The following is an 18550-nucleotide window of genomic DNA, read 5'->3' as shown; positions in this document are numbered from 1 at the left end:
CGTATGTGCTGTTAGTTACTAGTTGATGATTGTGATGCTAATTAAAACATACTAAGAGACACACTATAAACATGCACAGCACATGAAGGAAATTAGCCAAGTGAGCTTGCCTCTTTCATTGTGCTTTTATTATGATGCTCCTCAGATGATGTTTTTAAATGAATTTTGAATAGTTTTCTTAATTTGTTTTATTCTGCTTTGTGGTAAGAAAACTGCCAGAGCCCCACAGGAATGATTCAGAGAAGTGCAATATTATTGGAACATGTCTCCTGGTTTTCTTACTGCTTACTTATAATTAAGCTTTATTGAGGTGTAAAATGAATAACAATTAAAAAAAAATGTTTATTGATCCAGGTGCAACTCCACAGACACTCCAGAAAACTTCCTTTTCCATGACCTCGAAGAAACATTGTTGGTTTCTACCAACTCCCATAGGTTTCTACGGAGCCGCTAAGTTCCCATCCAGCTCAGCTGTACGGCCCAGCAGGATATCTCTGCAGAGCTACTCGCTGTTGCTCGCTGTGTGTAGGCAAGGGGAGAGAGTACTGCAGTTTTTCCTGCGTCAAAGTGAGCACACACGTTAGCTGCAGCTGCTGCCCCTTGCACAAGGAGCATCGCACCAAACCTCACCTCTCCCTGCCCTTGGTACGGATCAAGGCCCTGCTACGAAAAGCAAAGTTGGGGCTGATAAACTGCTTATTGCTGTATCTGCTCCTTTAGGGGACTGTCATGACGTAGGCATCTGTCATAGGCATAGTTGTGATTGGACAGCAAGGTTTAATGAGTGAAAGAAAAATGAGGGGAAAAAAAGCAGAAAAAGGCAGTAGACCTACCCAAAATAGGAAGGTTTTTCTGTAGGAAAAAAGGGAGAGTGAGGCTAATTCCTAATCTTGGCTAGGCTTTGTTTTGGTTGATAGGACATCTAAGTCCTGTAGCCCAATGGCAAGGAAGCCCATGGCTCCGATTTAGCCTGGTTTTGGCCATTGGCGAGGCTGGTTGCATTTATGGAGCTGGTGGGGCCCGTTCAGGCCCTGCTTTCCCACTCCTGGCCTGCAGAAGTCTTCTGATTGGGGAATATTTGGCTGCGCCCTTTACGAAGACGCCTGGGGTTTTCTAGGAAAGCTTTTCACGGCACGCCAGTAAAGCATGTCTGCGCCTTCAAATGCCTCTCCCGACCTGCAGCATCGTTCAAAGCTGAATCCCTCCGTGGTCAGCAAGCCTCCTGGGCAAGCTGGGATTTTAGCACTTACGGCATCCATTTTAGCACCGCGCCGCTCCCCTCCGCGTGCGGCACTAATGGATTACTGTGCATTACGCCCCTCATTACTGCTTAAATATTTATCAGAACATTATGTGTTTAGTGGCTGGGGGGAAAAGACGATCCTGCATTTTGCCATGCAAAAGGGTTAATTACAGACTGGATAAATCTGCGTGACTTAAAAAAAAGCGATAAAACATAGATACCAAGCTTAACAAGGGAATGCGTTATTTACAGCTAAATAAATATTCAGATGCATAATCCTGATCTAGGATTTCCCCATACGAAAAACTATTAAATTCAATGCTTTATATCCATGGTCTACTTTCATACATCAGGAAAAGAGAGAAGGGTGGGTTTTAGTGCCTGGAATCGAACAAAAAAAGTTGGTTGCTCAGGTGAGGCAGCTTCCTTGCCATGGAGGCCTGTCTGCTTGGAAAATTTTGGAAATATTTGAAGCCATTTGTTAAAAACGGATTCACTCTGCCACCAGCCAGTAGGCACTGTCATCTCCACACTGTCCCACTATCAGTAGCTCTCTCTTCTTCTTTTTCAGCACTCTTGACTTTATTTTTTTCCTCTAAATATCAGTAAAAGCCAGGCTCCCAAGACATTTCCATGGGTCTGTACTACAGACGTGCCAGCTAGTGCTCCCAGAGACTCACACTCGTGCATGGGCTAGAAGAAAGCGAGAAACCAATGTCTACCATGAAACAAAGCAGCCTGTGTTTGCATTTTTGTAGGAACTCATACCCTGATCCTAAACCTTCGCCCACTTCTACTGCTGCAGTGATTTACACCTTACACATACACACACATGTAACATACACAGCACCAGAATGATGGGCTTATTTATAATTAAAAACCTTACTTAAGTTTGGCTTCTGTAGCAGACAAAAGACACCAGAAAACCCAGTTGTTCATGGAATTCAGCCAATGTTTGTCTCATAAAATAAGTTCTTAAGGTAACTTATACTGGCACTGTGAAATATTGTTCATTATAACGAAGCAGCTGAGATAATGTTGTTTTCTAATTTCCCTTTCCCAGTCAGAAATTAAATAAAAAGTCATGTCTAAATTACAATACTGGATTGAACGCAGACAAGGACCCCATGCGGGGAGCTTATGATATATCCTTCCCACGTTTTATAGCCATTAAAAAAGATTATAGGATTTTTTTCCTTTTCTTTTAGGCCATTTACATTTGTTCTGAACTCTCACTGTGTTTTATTTGAAGCTCTTAAAAGTGCCAATGTACATAATAAGTCAATCAAGAAGTTAAATTAAGAAAAAAAACACAAAAACATATTGACTTGTCTATACCAAACATGCACTTGGAAATCTGAACTCCGCTACCTAATGACTCACTGCCTTTGCAATAAATATTACTGAGGAGGGATGGCTGGGTAGTTCTGTGCCGGGAAGCACATTTATAATCCGATTAAGAGGTCTTCTAATATACCTTAGCACAACCCCAATAATGTGGTGTTCTGAGCTCTTCCCTACCAAAGTAACCATTAACATCTGCGGAAATGCTCTACGTGGGCTTGACTCCTCCTAACAAAGGTTGTCAGCCTTGAAAATCCTTCTCTTCTTGCTGGTCATCTCTGCAATGCTTGGCTTGCCCATGTCAGCGGGGTCCTGGAGGACCATGCCACGTAGCCGAAATGTTCCTCCCTGCCACGACCGCTTTGGCCACCCACCTGCAGTGAGCGGTCACTCTTGGGGAGAAGGAGCTGTGGATGTCCACCTGGGTGCATTGGGGTCCACCAAGGCCATTGTCTCCTGCTCAGGTCTATAAGAGATCCATGTGCCACCGTTTGGACGCTGAGACAATCACTTTCCCCATTTCAAACAGGGGGGTTTGCTCTCTTTCTGCAGCCTTTTGAAGCCAAGCCTCTCGTCTCGCTCTCAGTTACGGGTTTCCGTCTTCGCTCAGGCAACCTGCCTCAGAGCTGGTGGCATCAAAGGAGCCTGAGCTATGCTTCCTCTGAGACTTCATTAGCTGAAGGTGGGATTTATCTCACTTTCACACCTAAACGGCATCTCAGGCCAGACCGGTCATCCAGGCTCCCTCTCAGTCAGTGAAGAGAAACAGGCAATTCCACAGACAAATATATCCAACCAAATTTAATCACCTATCTTAAAAATAAATTACTTTCCCTCCATAGATGCCTCTTTCTTTCCACTGATTAAAAAGGCACCCCATGCAGCCAGCTTAGTCTTGTCTATCTGGCTTTAGATGCCTAAATTTGGGCACTAAGTTTCCCAACACAATGTTAAGATACTCTGCTTTTGGAAGTATGATTTGTTGGATCAAATATGCAACCTGGTAGCTGCACAAGGTGCTCACAATACTTTATTCCATCAAGGACAAGGTACTGGCCAAATTCTGGTTAAGATCATTATATCGGTCCCTTTGACAGCTCACTTACCTGGTGCTTTTGCTGGAATATAACACCTTTTACTTCCTATAGCTTGCCTATCCTTGTTAAATAATTGCCATGTTTCACTCCAGAAGTGGCTGCATTCCAGGGGAAGGTGAAGTGTTCCTGCATGCAGATTCCTGGACCTTGTTCAATAAACATAAAACTTTAATATTGTATTTGGATTGCTGCGAATGGAAGGTGCTGTGTTACCTTAATGCAATTTCTGGGAACATAAGCCCACTCTATACCTCTGGGCTCAATTAATTAAGGAACATTAAATACAGGGTAAGGTCTTCCTCCCAGCAGCAAAAACACCTGCACTTCATTGTACAACTTGTTCCTCTTCTAATAGCTACATAGACAGCTAAGGCCTGATCCAACATCTATTCAAGTCCATGGAAAGATTTCCATTTACTTCAGTGTGGCTTGGATCAGACACTAGGGCCACATTGGTAGGATAATCAACCTGGAAAGTAAATCACAACTAATTTGCAACTGGAAAACGTGGAATGACTAAAGCAGTAGAGCTTCAAGCCCTAGATATTAAATGTCTTGGTTTAGCATGGATAAAAGATGGTAAAGGACCTAGTTTTGAAATTGTAAACCTACAGTCCATAGATGTTATTTCTGTGTTTCACTAAAACTGTGTGATGGTCCCTAGCTCCAATACAGTTTAATTTTGTTATTCTAAGCAAAAGAAGATGCTTCAGTCTGCAAGGAGGCTTATATGTTAATCCTTCATAAATACACAGATTTTGGTCCCCTAATTCCTCTCTCAACAGGTTTCCATATACAATGACAGTGGAAAAGATTAACTATCCTCATTTTAAAAGACCGTCAGACCATCCAATGAGTTATCCGGGCATCACAACAAGAAATTACTGTTTATGTCTGATTAAAAGTTCAAGGGACGACTAGAATGGCATATAATGTGAGATCAACACATGTACTCTAGACTAGTCCCTGGCAGTACTAACCTGCATTTGTAAAACATACAGTGGGCTATATGCAAATACCTTGTCCAGATTAATTCCTTGAGTCTTTTTCTTCACCTAGTTTGCCACCAAATGAAGGCTGTGAAACTGGCAAAAGCTGTAGATTACCCTTTTCTGGAGAAAACCCTATAGGTATCAAAGAACCAAAGCAGCAAGCCAGAGTCAGCTCCAGATTAAGGCACCCAAATTTAGGTGTCTACACCTGTGTGTCTACACTTTAGCTAGATGTTGAAGCTCCCATTGTAGCAGATGAGACCCCGTGGAGAGGGATTCAGGCCACCCAAGAGCAGACCCCTCCACTGCTGAGCTGAACACGTACTCCAGCGACTATATTCACTATAACGGGGGGGCAGACATCCAGCTCACATATGACTACCTAAACGTAGGGGCCTTTATCGGGCAGGATCTCACCTCTGGTCCACCCTATATGGGGCCTGACCAGGAGAAAGCTTTGGCTTCAAGGCCCCAACTGAATATGAGTCACATTTTTCAGCAGCCCATAGACTGTCGCGAGCTATTTGGTGACGTGCCATTTGGTTTTGCAGAGACCCTCCGCACCTCCTGCCTCACCCTGTATTTACTCAGCAGCTTCCAACTGAGGCCAAAAACCGAGGCAAGAGGCACCTCTCCTGCAGAAACAAAGAGAAATGTCTGTTCCTAATAAATGTAGTTATACATGATGGCTCCATTTGGTCTTCTCACTATCTTCCCTGAGACTCATGTCTGCAATTGGCTTGAGAAATAAAGTAATATTATTTTCATGCCTTGTTTTGCTCATATTTACACAAGGTACTTAAGACACTGAAATCAGAGGTTAGAAATGTCTACTAATCTCTGGCAGCCTTAGGAAGAAAAGTCAAATGTGGACTTTTTCTCCCTTACAAAATCCGTTAACAAGAGGAAAGAATGGACACCAGAATATTAATTCAGTTGGGCTATCCCAGTAGTCTGTGCTTGGAATACACCTCAAGTTTTGAGGAAAACTGTATTATTTCTCCAAGACAGCAGCTACAAAATACAAATTCCTAATGATCCCCAGTGACACAAACTGAAGAAGTCAAAATATGAGCTAAAGCGGGAAACAAATGTCTTAGACACACAGTGCAATGGAGTGATGCAGTGCAGGAGACGGGAATACATTTAGCTCTGTAACCTTCCGTCTCAATTAATCTGGCCCTACAAAATTAACTCTGCTTCTACTGAACTGAACTGGAGCTTAAAGGAAGGGAACAATTCTCACACATCTGGTTTGGTCACTGTGACTTCCAGATTTTGCTGTGATGAGAGAGCTGGAAAAGACCTGATCACAGAAGGGTCTTCATCGAGCTTTGAAGTAGTCACCTGAGAAGCAGGTCACATCTTCAGTGAACGCAGCTCATTGCCGCACTGAAGGAGAAGGCTTCCTTAGTGCTTTATTGGTTGCAAAACGCTGTTTCTTTGCTATGTTGGAAAAACAAATCCTTCATTCAATGGCACGGAGGCTGCTCTAATAGCCCCGTGCATCTGAGTGTGAAGGAAAGGATCACACACAATCCACAGCAAACCCTGGAAAAATTGGAGTCCACTTGGGACACTTTCCTGGAACTGGTTCATTAGACATCTCTGCAGGAGGTTAGCCTGGAAAGGAGAGAAATCAACCTCTCTGTCCCCATTCCCTTCTCCTCTCTGCCTCCCCTCCTCCCTACCATCTCTGCCTTCCTTAATTATTTTTTATTTCTTTGTCTATGTGTCATTTTGATAAGTGCCATAAAAATCCATGTGCTGGAAATCTTGCAGTTAATATGTGGGAAGCCAAGCACTGTGAAACTAGCTGGGTCTTCTCTCGCTTTGTGTGTACAATAATTCTCCATGTGTTCTCTCCAATGGCCCCTGGAATTTGCTTGGTTTATTCAAAAGATACTGGAAAATTTCAATAAATAATAACCATTAAAATATTGCTAATCAGCAGCTGAAAGAGTGTAGGAAAGAGCCACTGAGAAAAAAGAAGGTGAAGCTTTCTGCACTTTTCATCCTTTTTTTAAGGGCGAAATCTGAACTTGGCCCAATCAGCTATTTTAATACTGCGTTCTCACTAGGATATTTTATAGTAAAGAAAACTACTTCTATTTTCCTCTCCCTTCTACAGGGAGAAATTGATACCCAAGGATATGTAAGTGTTCATGACTGGCGTAACCTCGCATGGGAGAGACAACCTCTGATAACGACACATCTCTTATCCTGGCGCGTGCACCAGAGCCGTGCCGAAGCACTGAGAGATTCCTCATTCACCACATCTCCTCTGGATATGCATGGGTGATAAAATAATAAAAGAAGAAACCAGAAGACCAAACTAAAGGACTATTCTCCGGTTAAAGGGACACTCGAGGCAGGTCCCTGCGGTCTCCAAACCACCCTGTTGAACCGGCTCGGGAAACACCAGTGCAGCCGCACAGAGAACTGCAAAACATGCAGACTGGTCCCATCTCTCAGCGCCAGCCTTCCAGCAGTGACAACTCACCCATGTGTTTTTTTATTTAAAAAACCCCCACCAATTCTAGCAGTATCCTGAGCCCCCATGACCTGTCCAGTAATCAGAAATGGTCCATCACAGGGAGGTTTTGCACCACTTCAGCATTCACGTCAACCTGATAAGCTACCAAGACCTGAACAACAAAATAGGAGAGATTTCTTCCTTTCTTCCTTTCTTTACAGTACGTTCCAATATATCTTTTAATTTCAGAGTGTCTTAAATTTCCCTGTGTGTCAAACTGAGCTTTGCTTTTTCATGTTGATTATTGTTTGCTCGGCTCGCTCAGCCTCTTCTATATGGGAGCCATCTGCTGTTTATAAAGCTCTCTTACAGTCGTGTTTTCTGTAAAATACAACAGCTTTATTGGTCTTTTTGCCCGTTTTCAGAGTCCTCTTCTGATTTTTTTTTCCTTTACTTTTGTTTTGGGATTCTTTTGCGTTAAAAAATAAGTAAATGTACCCAATTGTCCTTAAGGAGAATGCGACAGTTAGAGACTCTTTTGCTGCAGGGAATACAAAAATCTCCTACAGTTGCAAAAGTTTGCTTCAGTCTGTAAGAACAGAAATATCCTGATGGCTATTTTGAACAGACCCTGTGATTTAGACATTTTGAAAAGATGCAATGAACATTACAGTTAGTTAGAAAACCGCTTTTTTTCTGTCTGAGAAGATAAGGACAAAAAAAGGAAGAAAATTAGCCAAAAACTAAACTTGATTAACTAAAATATTTTCATTAAGAACTGAAGAAAAAAATTCAGTTCTGAGACGAAAAACTTCCATTTTATACTTTACAGACTTTGTAGCATCTCTGAAGAAAACATCTCTACACCCCTTCCATTTCCCAAGCTGTCTTTTTAACCAAGAAAAACAGTTTTCCATTAAAAGATTTGTTAAAATCAATCCTAGTGAAAACTGATCCATGTCAGGTGTCGACTTTAAGGAACATGTACCAGGGACCTGCCTGAAGAGCAGAAAATAACGTTCATTTTCTTCTTGGCACTAAGGTCCTTATCCTTTCTCCAGAGAGCATCATATAATACAGTAATCATTATAATAAATGTGCTTCCAAAAGCATAGAAACCTGGAAGGAAAGTTGTATCTTTAAGAAAAAGATAGAAATACATTTAATGGTATCACTAGAGATCTAACTACAGTAATACTAAACCAGTTTGCATGGACTTTTCAACTATAAACACCACCCTTGCCTTATCATGTTTAAATCTGCCACGGATGTCAGATATTGCCTTCTTAAGTGGACTCAACTGTATTACAGGCTTCTGTGGTAATGCTGGGCTGAAGTGTATCTCCATTTTATGTTCTTAAATATTCATAAGAAGCTTTGCAACATTAATATCTTAGAAGGCTTACAAGAACACTTAAATAATGTGTCTTACCTCCCGTTGCCCCTCCCAAAATGGCCCAGTCTTTTCCAATTTGTGTAATGCATTGAGCCATTTTAATAATTGTTCGGGGATTTATTCAGTGGTTCTGCAGTTTGCTCATAGCCGGTGTAATTACTATCTCTCTCCGCTGGTCTTATCGTGTGCTAATCCTGCTTGTTTCCCCAGCAGAGCAGATAAGATTGGAGAGCAGAAGCAGGAGGCAAGGGTTTTGCCCTGGGATTACGCTGTAAGACCCCCCCATGCTCTCCTGCCTGTGCAAGAAAAAAAAATTACACCTTACTTCAGCTGAAGTCTTATCTTTAGCACGAGTGACGGAAATTAGCGTTTTGGTCATTGTTAACCAAGTTGCAGATTGTGGAAGTTCAGCCGTCTGTACTGAAGACTTAAAATACTCTTCCCTTTAGGTCGTGTTTAATCTAGCTGCTTTAAAGGATTTTTAGCAGGTCATTAGGGAGACTGCACATATTTACACGCACGTGTGCATGTGTGTGCAGATCGTATGATGCACATGGAAGTCATAGCCCTGTAGCAAATTCTTCATTAGAGAAATCCTGCAAGGATTAAAGTTTGCTTTGAGATTTGGTATTAGCAGAACTTTTTCCCACCTACATACCTGAGTTCACAACTGTGGAACGATAAAAACCCCCTGAAGTTCACTGTATGTGTTTCTAGCAAACCACTTATTAATTTGGGGGGGAAAACATTTAAGCTATTCTTTCTAAAGGATTTTACCCAATTCCCGCACAATATTTAAGGTCTTCTACATTAAAAAAATAAAACCACTTCCACAAATTTTATATTTCAGACACGTACATGTCTTACACTATCCAAGCCAAATCTTCTTCTGAGCTTTCAAAATTAAGCACATGAGGGCTATTCGCCTCACATATCGTGGCCTGAGTTTCCGTGATTAGCTTATAGGATGTTAAGACCCACTGTCTACTTCTGTTCCCTGATGTTACCAATCAGCTTCCTGCCAAGGGGCAATATTTCAATGCAAAGCAATACAGAAAATATTTCCATCACCATTTTATCATCGTCCTGGTGTTCCAGGGAGCCCTGTCTCTCACTCACCAGCTACGAGCAGCAGATAACCCCGGTGAGCCGATGAGTGTGGATGTGCCTCATCCCCTTATCGCTGCTTCTCGGGAGTGTTTAGATAAACCTAACTCAAGGCTACCCTTCGCAATCCAGCGTCTCACCGTGCTTATCCGGGCCAGCCTGCGACACGTGCAGAGCCGTGTGCCTGCAATGGCGTGGGGAAGATATACAGAGATGGAGGCGATGGATTGAGGTGATGGCTAGGAAAATAGTGAAAGTTGGGCATGAAAAGGGCTGAAGATGAGTTATGGGGAAAAGTTGTTCTTTCCCTGCTTTTGGAGGTTTCTGTTCATTGGGATATCAAGAGAGGCAGGGAGAGGTGGGACTGTTTAGCTGGGAGAAGACAAAGCTCAAGGCAGGGCAGATCTTACCAGTGTTCATGAATAGCTGATGGGAGGGTGTAAAGATGATGGAGCCAGACCCTTCCCAGTGGTGCCCAGCAACAGGAAAAAAGGCAACAGGCACAACCTGAAACACAGCAAATTCTGTCTGAACATCAGAAAACACTTCTTTGTTGTTAGGGTGGTCCAACACTGGAGCAGGTTGCTCAGAGAGGTTGTGGAGTCTCCATCCTTGGAGATATTCAAACCCAACTGCACATAGTCTTGGGGAATCTGCTCTAGGTGACCCTGCCTGAGCAGAGGTGGTTGGACCAGATGATGTGCAGAGGTGCCTTCCAACTCCAACTATTCTGTGACTCTGTGATATGTACTTCAGCCAGCCTTACTCAGTGTGTTTCAGATTAGACGTGTTAGGAAGGCAACTAATGGGCCATCAGATGCCAGCTAGAAACAGACGGTGCTGCAGAGCCCAAAATACACTTCACAGCAGGGCACGCCTGGGGTCAAACTGAATCACACTGGCAGCATCCCATAGGGAACGTTTGCAAATCCTTGCAAATGTTGAGGCTGCCCTGTGGGATAAGTAGAACTCATCTTCCTTCAGGACCCTCCCTGGGACAGCTTTTATGGACGCTAAATGCACTTTAAATAGGAGATGTTCAGGCAGTGTCAATCAGAAGGCTGATTTACACATTAACATTGCTGATTTACAGGAGCAAAGCAGGGGCTCTCAAGAACGTGAGAAAGCAAACCATTTTCTCATGTGTTGTGCGTTTCTTACAGCACATCTGGAAACAAGCACATAGGTATTATGATCGTGTATTATAACACCAAGCTACCCATGTCATGGTGAGCGGCACGATATACATTCCTCAACAGACACAGGTGCTCCTTGCATTGGACCTACTCTGTCTCCCCAGTTCCTATGGTGGACCATGATACACTGCATGCTCGCACTTTCACAAATTGCCATAAATAGCAGTGAACATTGAAAACATCATGTCACGGACACAAGAAAGCAGGGCAGGAAGCTCTATTTCCAAGGCAGCCGGAGTGGTTGGTTGAAAAGCTTGTACAATGTGCTGCCACCGATCAAACTTTGGGGTGTTAAATCTAAATCTAAATAATCCTGCATGTTTCTTCCTTGACTAAGCACCTGAGCACTAATTACGTGCCTGGTTAATTCAGTAATGTACATACATTTCTGGGCTCCCTCTGCTTGTATTGCTCTCTCTCCACTTCGGGAGATTAATGAGGTGAAGAAGCAGAAGATTGTTATGAACCTGCAGCTTGCCATACCTCCTAAGAAGATGATGGGAAATGTACCAAACATCATGTTATTTTGTTAACACTGCTGTGTACAGTATATAATTATAATTTAGTTGTTGTATTTCTTGCCTATTACAATAGATAAGCAATGATCCAGGACTGCAATGAACAGCATGGATTCATGGGACTGTTTCTGCTGTTGTGTAGTAATAAGCTAAAATAGATGTGTGTATGTAAGATTTTCGGTAACATCGTTCATAGAAGGATCACTTCTGAAAAGTATCTTTTCTTCTCGGTTTATGTCCTTCAGTTCTCTCACTTTCTGCATTTGGAATTACTGTTTCTTTCATACTACTGAACTTTGAAAATGTAAAGCCTTGAGCCTGGTGCTTCATTTATCCATCCACTTAGCTTTAGATTCAATGGGATTCAATGGGAATTTGAGATATACAAGAAATGTTGAATTGGACCCTCCTCGATTCAGTAGCAGTGTACTCACTTAACATGAATATATCCATCCTGATGCATTTAAGATATGCTTACATGATTTGCTGAACTAGAGCCTAAATCTTCTATGTGTTGTTGCCACTGGCATCAAGGAGAGTTTAGAAACTGGGTTCAAACATCTCAGGGTGTTATTTTAGGGGTCTTCAGGTAGCTGAATCAAGCCCTATGCCCTTACTCCCAGCCAGGCACCCCAGGCTCCCTTCTTATTCAGCAAAAAGAAATAAACACTTCTGAGGCACAGCCCACCTCCTTCTCAAGCAGGCATCTAAAACAGAGCAGATGAATTGCTCTCTACGATGCTCATTTCTCTCACTGACTATCTAGGATGCTCAGGTGGCCAGCTCAAGCACAGGTCTAAAGTAAGCTGGGATGAACCTCAGCCAAGACCCATTCTGACCTACGAAAAGGGCATGTGATGATGCTGAAGAATCAGTATAGCTGACCTTTTCTTCCTATGGTCTAACCACTCTCAGTCCTTTTTTCTCCCTCTCCCATTTTCTAGGAAGATTCTTAGGAGCACAGCACCGACATTGTGCAATTATCTGACTTTCTCATTTATCAGTGTTCTATGCCTCTTAGTTTAGTGCTTATACACTCATTATATTAAAGAAGAAAATAAGTCTAATGAGCTGAATTAATAATCCAAGTAAGCCACTTAACACTAAAACAGCTGAGAAGGTACAGCAGTGTGGAAGAGAACGCTCTTTTATCGGATGCTCCTCACCAGAAGCTCAAGGCACCAATGTAGGCTGGTGTGTAGCACAGAGCACAAAGGTGGAAAAGTCATTCATACCCAGTTGACAGGATCTACATAAACGCTTTGGGTGGGACTTAGTGGTCTAAATGCAGGCATTTGCTGTATTTTGAGATGCCAGGTGTACTCAAGGCAACTTTATGAGAAAAGGTGAAAGGTGGAAAACTTTCCTAGATGTTCCTCATTCCAAAACTAGAGTTTGCTCCTTTGCTCCTCTTTAAAAGAAGCAGAGAGGAATTTTGCCTGGTTGTTCAGGAAGTTTCTTTCACTTTTTAGACCTGCCGGAATAGACTTCTGCAAAAATGTCATTGTTCCTGCAAAATTTCTTCTGCATCCAAACCAGAACTGCAAGTAGGAAATTAATGTTGCATAAGTATGACATGAGGATGCTTGGATTTAAATCCAAACCAAAGGCTAAAACGAATATGACATTCAGTTCATATTTTGGGGAAAAACAAGAATTAGGGACTCAAAAATACTGACTCTGCAGTCCAGAAAATATGGACGGAAGATTTCAATGTTTAAGATCGAGGTTAAAGGCCAAAATTTCCTCAGAAACACATTGCATCAGTTTTCCCAAAATACTATTCAAATACCCTCAGAAGGTATATCGGGCTTATGAAATGCTGCTCAAAAGTCACTGGTCTTTCCTTCTCTCATTAGGAGTTCAGAGGACTTAGCCCGCTCTTCCATATCCCATTAAAAATACATATTTACACATATACATGCACACAAGATGTACATACATTTACATGGATATAGATAAAAATTCATTCTCTCTATATATATACATGTACTCTTTCTTTCTTTCTTTCTTTTTTTCTTTCTTTCTTTCTTTCTTACTTTCTTTCTTTTTTTCTGGACTAAAATTTAGGGAAGCCTGTTATCTGCTGTACAATAATGCAGCAGAAGACAGAGTGATGGCAACCCTGCAGTATTTTCCTTCTGTAACCCAACCCCGTGGTGCAAGCGGAGAAGGCTATCATCTCCGTTTGATTAACAGGGTGGGTATGCTTGACATTCACTTACTAGAATAGAGAAGATAACTTTGTAGACCACATTAATGGGGATCTACCTCTCTTGCTCATTGATGACATTGAGCCTAACCATGTGGTGTTTTAGGAGCAAAGTAATTCCACTGGCTGCCTTTGATTACATCATAAATTGACACCTTGCCAAGATATAAAAACATGGTTTTAGTCTGTGGAGGCCAGGGCACTTCAGATGATGCCCTCTCTCATTTGCTGGGTCTTGTGCCACGACAGAGCTATAGATCACATCTGTAATCCTGTGGAGTTCATTATCTCCTAATGCTATTTGCTTTTTTAGATCATTAGAACGAAACTTGACCTGACCTGTGAACTATGAAATTGATTGTTGCCTTTAAATGGTCAACAGCCCATTTTCTAATCGATAAACCGAATAATTTTATACATATTTAAATTATATATAACTTTAATGCTTGTTAAATTTATCTGCCACTTTCCTTCTATAGTTTCTTGTGCAGGCATCTGAAACATGGATGGTGCTTTTACTACTTGGTGGTAGCATTTAGAAAAAAAGATGAAGGAAGACACAAATAAAAGCTGGCCTGCAACAAAAGCTAAGCCACTGAGCGTGAGTGCACTTCAGCTCTGAAGACTTCTAAAACACATTCTAGGTTGGGCTGTGGTTTCAGATTAATACATTCCCTGATGGCTGGAAGAAAAAAAAACCAGGACACCGTTTTGCTGTAATCATTCGAGTTTGAATAGAGTTTGTGGTGAGTGAAGGGCTGCTTCTCCTTGCCCGTTGTTTTGCAGAATGAAAAATAAATGGAAATGAAAGGATATGTCCAGGTATGGATTCAGCGGGGAGGAGGATTTCTGGGACTAGTGAGATCATTGCTGGCCCTAGGGAAGCACACTTTAACGGTTTGGGTCTACCGGGGCTCCACACAACAGGATGGGATATATGGTCTCTGGCCACCTTACAGATCACTTTACTTTTAAGGAGATATAATAACCTTGCTTATGCTCCGAAGGTTTTAAGAAGTCCTCCTGTGGGCATCCTTTAGTATCCTGCCTTTACAGTATCTTCTAAAGTGACTTGCTCTCTTTGCACACAAACTCACGGGGAGCCCCGCTGGCAACCTCGTTGTTCTGCCTTCTCAAGCACTTAGTGAAACAGAGCTTTGGGGGACCGCAAATTCAGGATACTAAAAAAAAAAAGAGAGAGAGAAAGGGTTTCTCACCCCAATCTACCTCTTCTTCTGACCCGGCCTGCCTCATTCTCTCAATGTCTCAGCATCGCCAGGGAAAATTCACCCCAGTGTCCCACAGCTCCTGGTCTGGGAAAGAAGCAAATTCGGGCAGTCACAGCTTCAAATTTCTCCTCATACCTATGCAGAAAAGGTAGATGCATGGCTAAAATCCATAAAAGCTATTTATCCTGTAGGGGATGAGACCCCACAGCACTAACACAGAAGAAAATGCAGTCACGAGGTCCAGGTGGCCAAAAGGACTACTATATATCCCCACTAAAGGCCTCTTAGGATGAAGCAGTTAATGTTTGCAAGTCATTTAAAGAGGAGAAGCAGTACGTGCTGTTGCAAACGACAATTAATGGCGCACAAAATGGAAGGGTCATTTCCTATCTGACAGGCAAATCCCTCTGGTAAAGTGTGTTTTTTGAACTCTTTGGATATATTTTTAAAAATCTGAGACAAAAAAAAGGAAACTACCTCCCGTATTCCCAAAATCACAGCCTTGCACTGGCATTCACAGCATGGCGTTCACCCAAAGGGATTGTCGGCAGAAAGAGGGGGAGAAATGCCTTATTTTACACCCCGGCCTTCACTCACTGAGCTGGCAGAAGGAGCAGGATGTGGCCTTTCCACCAAGGATCCAGCCAAGGCCACCGCGCACCACGATGCCTGACTGACCCGAGGTCCCTCAGAAACATCTCCTGGCCTTTCTTTGCCCTGCTTCAGAGGTGTCCTGCGAGAGGAATAAAAAAATAAAGGAATAAAATTAGAAATGAGCAAACAACCAGGCAAGAAAACAAACCTCCAAACCCCCCAGAACGGCTTCCCTGGATTATTATTAGGCAGGCAGGACTTAATCTTCTAGATGTTTTCACGTTGGAGAGTAAAGAGGCATTCAGCACTTATCTAAAATTAAAATGGTGAGAAGTGAAAGCCCTTGCAGGTACAGGGATCTCATTTGCAAACGTGTCTGCTCTGTTTCTGCTACTAGCACCTTCTGCTTGCTTGGCAATGAGCTGGACCGCTTGGGGAGGAAGGAGTGGGGGGGGCAGTCGCTTTTTCTGTAATACAATACCTGCCACTGCTGCATCCGGAAAATGGCACCTTTTAATACATGGCCATTTTTACTTATATTCCAGTTTTTACCAAAGCAATGGGGCATGCAATATGCTGGTAAATAATTAATTTGTTTCCCAAAGAAGGCCCGGCGGAAGAGATGACAGGCCCTGCCATTTCCAGTTTTATGGAATGCCAGATGAAGTGAAGGCATCAGCGAGGGGGCAAGACGGGGGGAACAAAGTGAATTAGAGAATCTCTCTCCTTCAGTAAGACAAATTTGTGTCGGGTAGCCATGCTTTGCTGGGGAAGCCAGTTGGAAAAGAGTGATAGAGGCCCAGCTGCCCAAGTTCATCAAAGTCATCTGTTTCAGGTAAGCTCATTTTTCACAAGCCAAGGGGATATTTACCTGGAGTACACCTGTAAGGTACAGCCGACAGATTGAACGGTACAGTGCTTTATTATATTTCACACCCTGATGATTCAATAAGATAGGAAAGAGGGAGAGAAAGAGGGAGAGTTATAAAAAAAAACACAGTCTCTTCCCTTTTCAGTGTATTTGTTGCAAACCATGACTGCAGTGCTTAGGTAAACCAGAGGAAAGTGAGCAATGCTTTGCAGTGAATTATGCTCCTGAGTATTTAGCTTAAAATAACCTTTGTTTCTTTTCCTTTCCTTTCTCCAAGTGTTGTCCCAGATTTCTGCACCGAGGCAATACTGTGTTATATATACCGTTTTATATAAATAACACCCACGTCCCCATCACCCTGGGTGGCAACGAGGGCTGACTCTTCGCGCTGGCTCCCTGGGGAGCACCATGCCCCTGCTGGGAGAGCACAGATGTCTTTAGCTGGGCAAAAAAAATTCCAAATTCCCTGCCATTGCTCTACCGCCAGCCCTGCAGCAGTCTCAGTGGAAGGGAGCGCCTGGATCAGCGGGCAATCTTGCTGGAGGTCCAGGCCACCACGTTGGAGAGCCATCACTCTGCCATGTCAAAGATAACGTGACCTACCAAGCTTTCAAGGTTGAAACCAGCTTCTACAAGATCCTGGAAACACCACGATTTAACCAGACCTTCCAGTTCAGACTGTTGCGGTCCCCAAAAGCCTAAACGTAGCTGCATCTCCAAGGCTAAGGATTGACGCTGGACACTTCCAGATACTCCCCAAAGGTAGGTAGGCAGCCAACTCCTGCTGAAATCAGCAGCTCCTGAAATATGCTGCCAAGGTAAAACCTGCACAGGTTGGCTAATCACGTGGGCCTGCAGGACCCCAGGTAGTGGGGCTTGGAGGAGTCTTTGGGAAGGTGGCCTACCAAGGGGCTTGGCGGGGCGCATGAGGTTTCGGAGATGGCAACGGGAAGTTTGCAATTTATGCCCACTGTTCCCATTCGAAAAAGGAAATGGACGTTTTTCTCAGCTCCTGGAAAAGAGTCTGACCAAAGCTGTTCCTACTTGGAGGACACAATCCAAACTTGGCTTTCTTGGGCATTTTTGCATCCCAGGAGTCAAATATCTTTGTTTTCTGGAAAAGGAGTTTGTCTCCATCACAGCGAGCTTGGCTCAGTGGCCTAGGTATTCCAGCTATTCCCTCTACCGTTTTGCTGTGAAATAGCAAAGCTGAGCTGAAAGAAGTAGTTCAACAGACTCGTAGTTCTTAAAGAAATTATTATTGTCACAGACGATATGTAGAACTGTCTGGTATCTGATATTACTTTTAGCAATTGTGCAGAGTCTTAAAATGTCTGAGCACCTGCAGATGGTTCTGGGGACAACAGTGAGTCAGAACTAGCAGGAGGTATGTGTTTATGTAGATCCTTGAGAAAAGGGGGGGGTTTATTTTAATTTATTTTTCCTTCTGGCACAAATGTAACCACTAGCGTTTGGCCTAGGACAAGATTTCAGCCTTGGGGCCATAGCCAAAAGTCACATTAGCCAACCATTTGGCATGGTGATATGCTAGAAAACAATAATGCCTGGACATGTCAGTCAACACAGTCCTACGTATCATGGTGCCATGGACCAAGAGAGTGTTGCCAGGTTCATGACAACATCCACTGTGGCTCCAAAATATTTACTGTTTTAGTAAGAGCTAAAAAAACCTGGCTGAGTCCATCCAAATAGTGGGGCCCCATTTTAATTCAAACCAACACAGAAAGTCACTGCTGCTGCACATGGGGCTTCATGGCCCAAGAGACGGTTCTGGTGGCCAGAAAGTAACAAAGGTGCAGAAAGACAGTGGTGTACAAGGGCATGGGCTCAACATTTGGTTGCAGCACTGAAAACATCTACTCAAGATGGTGTAGTTGTGCCAGCACCCGCCATAAGCATGTAAAGTAACTAAAATGCAGGTTTAAGTGCATTAAGGTCCAAATCTGAAAGGCTCTTTCTCTAGAGTCTGAGCACATTCAGTCTCCAGATGGTTTAAAGAGCCTGTGGGACTGTCTAGGGAGTATCTTTCTACATTAGATGTGTGCAGGTACGTTTCCTCCTTATAAAGGAGGTGATTTCTTCTAAGCTACGCCCATTTCTGTCCTTTTTAGGAAAAAGATTCCTTCAATAAATTACCATGCCTTTAAAATGATAATATGGACTATAAAAATTATTGTGATTCATATCAGGGCACGTAATGATTTAACTAATCAGTCATTAATTAAACAGGTTTTTACCTGCGGGGGCTGCAAGA

Source organism: Dromaius novaehollandiae, chromosome W, assembly GCF_036370855.1.
Source record: "Dromaius novaehollandiae isolate bDroNov1 chromosome W, bDroNov1.hap1, whole genome shotgun sequence".
NCBI lineage: Eukaryota > Metazoa > Chordata > Aves > Casuariiformes > Dromaiidae > Dromaius > Dromaius novaehollandiae.
Note: the sequence above shows the minus strand (reverse complement) of the source record.